Here is a 7,690-nt window from a genome sequence, read left to right as displayed (position 1 = left end):
GCACATAACAACAACAACAATAACAGCAGAATTAAATTCTGTCAGCCAGGTTGGAGAAAGCATATCTACATTTGGGTCAAGAGTTTATTTGCAACCAATGGATACATGCCAGTACTTATACTGCCTAAAGCCAAGAAAGAGATTGCCGACAAAGCAGGTATCATTACAGGACTTACAGTTATTGGAAAACTGGATATAGTATGGAAAACAAGTCTAGGTGAAAGAGGAAGGTTACAGACCAGCCAACTTCAAAGAATGGCTTCAGGTTATTGGTGATAGGTTGCCTTTGGAGGCAATCTCAGATACTGTGAACCTAGAGGAACCTTTTAATATAACCTGGAAAATAACAAACTGCAGTGAAAGAACCATGGATCTAGTTTTGGAAATGTGCAATACCAATTCTATACAATGGTGTGGCATCTCAGGAACTATGTCCAAGTTCCTCTCTCTGCTTTGCCCTTAGACTGCTGTCTTCAGTACAAGGACTGCAAAGCATGTCCAGCTTAAGCCTCACAGATACCTACTTAAAGAGAACATATGAATATGAAGACATCGCACAAGACTGTGTAGTATCATCAGCTATTAAGATGGAAAACTGAAGAAAATTTCCCAAGTGATGCTTTTCTTTCATTTCACAGAACCATTTTCTGTACTATGTCAGCTTTGTAAAATGATTAGCTTAACATAAACGGAATGTATTTAGATGTCTTTACTGTATAATTGAGATGTTTATATATAAATAATACTTGTTTTTAAAACAAAAAATAAAAAAAATAATATTTCTTTTTTTTTCTTTAGTGCTGCATAGCAGTCCACTGTGGGAATATGTTTTTCTTTCTGTTCATTAGTTGATGGCATTAGGGTTATTTCCAAAGTCTTGCTGTTGTGAATTATGACACAAGGAACATAGGTGTACATGTCTCTGTGTTGGTTTTTTTCTTTAGTTCCTTGAAGTATGTTCCCAGAAGTAGAATGAATGAGTCATATGAGTTTTCTATGTTTAATCTCTTTTTTTTGTACTTGTTTATTTACAAAGTTAGAATACATTGTTTTCACACAAGATGTTTCCCCTTTCCTTCACCACCACCACCACCCATCAAATTGTGTGACCCTATGATTAACATGTCCCCCCCCCCACCTCCCATCCTCACCTCTTTGCTTCCGGTCCCTGTTCCTCAACTTGTATTCTCATACACATTCTACAATAATGTTCTTTTACAGTATTTGTCCTTTTGGGACTGAGTTAGTTTACTCAGCAAAATGCTCTCTAGTCCCTCCCTAGTTAGAAAGTAATTTACAAAATCATTGCTCCTGTATCCTGTGTAGTGTTCCATTGTGTAAATGTACAAAAATTTTCAATCCATTCAAGTTTGGTTGGCTATGTGAACTATTTCCATAGTCTTGAGATGGCAAACAATGGTGCTATGAGCATTGCTGTACAAGTCTCCGTTTGTCCTCAGTTCTTATTTTCTCAGGGTAGATTATAAGCAGTAGAATAGCTGTGTCATATGGGATTTCTATGTTCATCTTTTTGATGAAGCGCCAAACTGCCTTTCAGAGTGGTTATACGTGGTAAACTTTGCCACTGCTACTGGGATAACATGGTATCTCATCGTAGTTTATTTGCATCTCTCGTATTGCCAGTGATTTCCAGCATTTCTTCATGTGTGTGTTGGCCATTCAGATGTCCTCCTCTGTGAAAATTCTTTCCATGTCTTTTGTCCATTCTCTGGTTGGATTATCAGTCTTTGTGATGCATTCATGTTAATTTGAACTTGTGCCAAAGTGTGTGCATGGAACAAAGATTCTGGATAAGTCCCTATTGCCTACCATCCCACTCTTCACCATCTTATCAATCCTAATGCCTTGATGAGCATGACAGTTGCATACCTTTTAATTTGTTCCTCATAAGATTATCTTGTGCTGGGTTCTGCACGTTGATAGTGAATTGTGTTCAAATGATTGAGACTTACCATTGGTTCATTATTCAGAATTTGGCATTATTTTGTGCACCGAGAACATAAGCAAGACAAGGTAATTCCCACGTACAACATTGTTCAGGAGTATTGTTGTTAGCTACAAAGATTAAACTCTAACTCGTTCAAACCCTATGAATGTTATTGTTATGTGCCGTCAAGTCATGGGCGACTCATAGCGACCCTATGTACAACAGCCCTAAACCCTGCTCTATTGTGTGCCAATCGGACTGCCTCTGACACACCCATCCCAATTACCCCAGTCACTGAATCAATCTACCTCATAGATTGTCTTCCCCTCCTGTGCTGTCTCTCCACCCTCCGAAGCATGATGTCTTTCTCCAAGGACCTGTCCCTCCTTACATACAACATGTCCAAAGTATGTCAGAAGAAGCCCTAGAATTCTTGCCTCCAAGGAGTAGCCTGGTTTAACCCTCTCCAGGATGAATCTGTTTGTTTTCTTGGCAGTCCATGGTACATTCAATACTCTTCTCCAGCACCACAGCTCAAAGACATCAATTCTTCTATCCTCTCTAGTCACTGTTCAACTCTCTGATGCATAACAAGTGATTGCAAAGACCATGGCCTGTATCAGGTGCACCTTAGTTTCCAGAGAGACACCGTTGATCTTGAGTACATTAGAGAGGTCCCTAACAGCAGACTTTCCCATCACAATACGCTTTTTTATTTCCTGGCTGTTGGTGCCAAGAGTGTTGACCTTGGAGCTGGTCAACGACTTGATGGCACATAGCAACAACAACAACAGCTTTATTGTATCACTTCTTTTTCCCTGTTCTCTCAGCCACCCTCTCAGCATGCTTCAAAATCTCACAAATGTCCTGAATCTACATGCTTACCTTTCCCCCTTCATCCAATTGTATCTTACTGTTTGCCAACAAGGAGGAGTCCCAGTATTTCTGTTCACACCTCCACAATTCACAGATTTGGATAGCCAATTATTTCATTTGTTGCTGTTGTTTTTTTTATGTGCAATCAAGTCACTTTCGTCTCACAGTGACCCTATGTACAAGAGGCCTAACCTCCTCTCTATCCAGTGCCAACCTTATTGTCCCTGACATGCATACTACCTACATTATTACTCCAGTGACTGAATCAATCCATGTTTCTAGGGTCTTCCTCGCTTGTGCTGTCTTTCCACCCTCCCAAGCATGACATCCCTCTCCACAGACTGGTCCCTTCTTGCACCACGTCCAAATTATGTCAGCTTCAGAATCCTTACCTCCAAGGAGCAGCCTTGTCTCACCCTCTCTAGGACAAACCTAGATAATCTTCATCAATCTTTATATTATAATCCCTTTTAAATAATCTTCGGCAAGATTTTAATTGTGTAATAATAATTATCTATACTTTCTAAATTCTATTGGATCACTTTTTTTCCCCCCCTAATCGAAATAAATCTCTTACAGTACGTGGGTCAGGTAGCTGCTTTCCAAATTTCTTGATATAGTTTAGTGAGTACATCCAGGACTAAATCTCTCTCCTAAAAGACCTCAATTGGTATTCCACCCTTTCCTCCAGCTGTTATCTTTTGCCTATGTCTTCAGTGCAGCTTGAACTTTTTTATTTTTACCATTGGTTCTTATTCACACGCTGATTCCTGAAAGGGCTCAATATGACCTTTTCTTAATTTTAGAAAATCTTATTTTTATGTTTATTTAGAACATTTTTTGTCATGATCAAATATACTGATAATTTTGAGTTAAAGTTCTTTGTAAGTGTTCATGTTACGGAAGCCATAGTGAAGCTGATTGTATTCTAAATAACATTATATGAAATGCAGATGATTCCAGCACTGGGAGAAATAATCACATGAATTTCTGTTGTAATATGAAACACATAGCAATGGACACATTTAATTCTTCAAATATTTCTTTGAGTATCTATCATGCATTAATTATTCTGTCAGGAAATTAGAAACATGAAACATCTATAGTTTCATCCTTTAATTGCTCTCAGCCATTTAATCAATGAGAACAATGTGATACAAAAATTCCATAATTCATATGTTGTTGTTGTTGTTGTGTATCATATTGTTTGAACCAACCCATAGCTGACTGTCTGGTTGGTTTTCAGAAACCGTCAACAGCAGAGGAGGAGACTGTCTATCCTGAGATGATTAATATGTGATGCAGAATTCTAAGACACAGTGAAGGGAAACTGAAAGTGCAATTTCTAAATGATATTAAGAAATGTTACAAGCCTTTTAGTGGTCCTAAGGAGTGACCAGTGAGCTCTGGTAGCCTAGTTGTAAGAAGTTGCCCTGCAATTCCGAGAGCATGCCGTTCAAATCAACCAACTGCTCCACAAAACAATGACAAGCAGTCTCCTCCCAGGTGATTGACTCCCTCTGAAAACCAGCTGGAGGAAGAGAAACTTTAGATAGGCCCCAACTCAACAGTACACAACAACAACAATGTAGAGTAGGCAGCTGTGATGGTGAGTAGGGTTGGGATTTTTTCTGTTTTATTTTATAGTAGTTTATTTACAAAATGTGTATACAATGTTTTTTAGGACAGATTCTTTAAGTTTCTCTCATACTCCCATCCATCAAATTATTCAACGCCATGATTAATCTACCCTCCCCCTGCATATCCCCATCCCTCTTCTTCCACCCTCCCCCTCCCCTCTTGGATCCTTATACTCATTCGACAATAAAGGCTTTATATAATATGTATCCTTTTGCAAGTAAGTTAGTTCACTCAGCATAATGCTCTCCTGTCCCTCCCAAGTTAGGTAATCATTTACAGAATCATTGCTTCTGCATGCTGCATTGTATTCCATTGTGTGAATGTACCATAATTTCTCAATCCAACTGTTTGTATTTGGACATTTGGGTTGTTTCCGTACTCTTGTGATGGTGAATAATGCTGCTGTGAACATTGTTGTACACATCTCCATTTGTGCCTCAGTTCTCATTTTCTCAGGGTATGTTCCAAGTAGTGGAATAGCTGAATCATATGGAATCTCAGTGTTCAGCTTTATGAGGAAGCACCAAACTGCCTTCCAGAAGGGTTGCACCACTTTAGAATCCCACCAACAAGGTATAAGATTTCCTTTCTCACCACATCCTCTCTAACATTTATTACTTGCTGTCCTATTAAACTTTGCCACTGCTACTGGTACCTCATTGTGTTTAAGCTTTGCATCTCTCTTATTGCCAGTGATTTGGAGCATTTCTTCATGTGTCTGTTTCCCATTCTCTTGTCTTCCTCTTTGAAAATTCTGTCCATGTCTTTTGCTCATTTTGTAATTGGGTTATCTGTAAACTTTTGTTATAAGACTCTTGTCTGGGGTGGTATTACCAAATGTTTCTACCCAGTCTGTAGGTTTTCTTATACCCTGTTGGAAAAAGTTTTTGATGCACACATAGATTTAATTTTTAGTAAGTTCCCATGCATCAGTTTTCTCTTCTTCCAGTTGTGCAATTCTGGGTGTGTGTGGCATTCTCTTTATACCTTGGACTAGTGCTTCTATGCTTGATCCCAGGTTGTCTCTTATGAATATTATGGTTTGGGGCTTTACTCCCAGGTTTCGGATCCACCTTGTGTTGATTTTTGTGCATGCTGTAAGAGGTGGATCTTGTTTCAGCTTTCTGCACGTGGAAGTCCAGTTTTGCCAGCACCATTTGTTGAAGAAGGTTATGATTTCTCCATTTGGTAGTTTTGATTTCCTTGTCGCATATCAGTTGACCATATATAGCTGGGTCTATTTCTGGGTTCTCAATTCTTTTTCACTGAGGAAAGTATTATAGGAAACATGCAAATATCTAGATTTAGAGAACCAAAAGGGAAGAATAAGCCAAGCATTTATTTCTCAAGGTGAGTGAAGTGAAGAACAAATTCAAATTTCAAGTTGCTCTACTGAAGGATTCTATGGGCAAAATCTTGAATGATGAAAGAAGTATCAAAAGAAGATGTGCATTTTACAATTCCACCAACCATGTAAGAGAGTTCCTACCTCTCCACATCTTCTCCAACATTTATGCATGTTGCCTTACTAAATTTTGCCACTGCTTCTGGGGTGAAATAGTAGCTCATTGTGGTTTTAATTTGCATTTCTCTTATAACCAGTGATTTTGAACATTTCTTCTGGTGTCTGTTGGCCATATGAATGTCTTCCTCTTTGAGAAGTCTTTCCGTGTCCTTTGCCCATTTTGTAATTGGATTATCAGTCTTTTTCTTTTGGTGGCACAGGAGTATTTTGAAAACTTTTGTAATGAAACCAACCCTTGTCTGAAATTTAATTGCCAAATGTTTGTTCCCAGCCAGTAGGTTTTCTTTTCACCCTATTGGGGAAAGTTTTTGATGCTCACAGCGATTTAATCTTTAGAAAGTCCCATTCCTCAATTTTATCCTCTCCACTTGTGCATTTCTGGCTGAAATTGGCAGTCTCTTATACCATAAAAGCCTTCTAAGCTTGGTCTCAGTTTTCTTCTTATGAACTTCATGCTTTTGGGTTTTACTTCCAGGTCTCTGCTCTACCTTGAGAGGATTTTTGTGTATAGTGTGAGATGTGGATCCTGTTCCAGCTTTCTGCAGGTAGCAGTCCATCTTTAGCAGCAGCATTTGTTGAAGGGATTGTCATTTCCCATTTGATAACCACTTTCGAACGTAGTTTGGTATTTCTTCAAAAAGTTGAACATAGGCATTTCATATGGCTTGGCTCTTCCACCACTAGGAATGTACCCCAAGGAAATTAGAACACAAATAGAGATTTGTACATGAATGTTTATAGCAGCATTATTCACCATCTTAAGAACCTGGAAACACATCAAATGTCCAACCACAACTGAATGAAATGAGAAATTGTGGTAAGTTCATGTAATGGAATACTGTGCAGCATTAAGGAGCAATGATTTAGAAAAATACTACATAACTTGGGAGAGATAAGAGGTGTTACCAAGCTGAGTATAACTCATAGTGACTCACTGAACAACAGATCTGAACCCTGTCCTATCCTGTGTCATCCTCACTGTCTGAGATGCACTGGAGCCCATTACTGCAGTCACCGTTTCAACCCATCTCGATAGAGGTAATTATGAAAAAATGAACTCAAACTCACTGTTGTCAAGTTGAAAACGACTCATCAATTACAATCCTACACTTGAAAACTTCACTGTGGCTTTTCAAAGTTGCCCTTTATTCTCCCAAGGTGCTACTGGTGGATTCAAGCCACCAGAGGAGCACAGCCTTTTCTTGGTAGCACACATCCCTACTGTGCTAATTTCTTATTTTATAAGAACCCCACAGGTATAAGATTACTTTGTTGAACAAACACTTACAAAACATCATTTCCTCTCTTTTATTGACTTAGTATAAAAGTTACTGGTGCTTTATAATAGAGGGGAGGAATCCTCGTTTTTGTTATGTACCAGTGAATCAAAGCAGCCCATAGCTGCCTAGGAGACTAGCGAGTGTTCAAAGGCAGTAAATAACTTAAGAGGAGACTGCCCATCTTTCTCCTGCACAGCAGCTTGTAGATTTGTGCTACAGACCTTTGCATTGGCAGCTCAATATCTTATCACAAAACCACCAGAGCATTCTACTTTGAGCCTTTTTTGGTTGCCTTAATCATGTTCTGTTTTCTTTAAAATGATATTCTGTCACCTATCATTCTACCATGTTCCTTCTAAATTATTTTATTATTTTTAGAAAATAAGTAGATGGATATTCTTTCAGTTCCAGTGATGATGT

General features: G+C 38.6%; 1 pseudogene; it reads left to right on the top strand.

The window, feature by feature from the left end:
* The window catches only part of LOC102862816, a 2,049-nt pseudogene extending 1,450 nt beyond the window's left edge, over window positions 1–599 (top strand).
* The last annotated feature ends 7,091 nt before the right edge of the window (window positions 600–7,690 follow it).

This window comes from Elephantulus edwardii, unplaced genomic scaffold (genome assembly GCF_000299155.1).
Source record: "Elephantulus edwardii isolate Elephantulus edwardi_28Jun2011 unplaced genomic scaffold, EleEdw1.0 scaffold00330, whole genome shotgun sequence".
Classification (NCBI taxonomy): Eukaryota; Metazoa; Chordata; class Mammalia; order Macroscelidea; family Macroscelididae; genus Elephantulus; species Elephantulus edwardii.
This window is presented reverse-complemented; position numbering and strand designations above follow the sequence as displayed.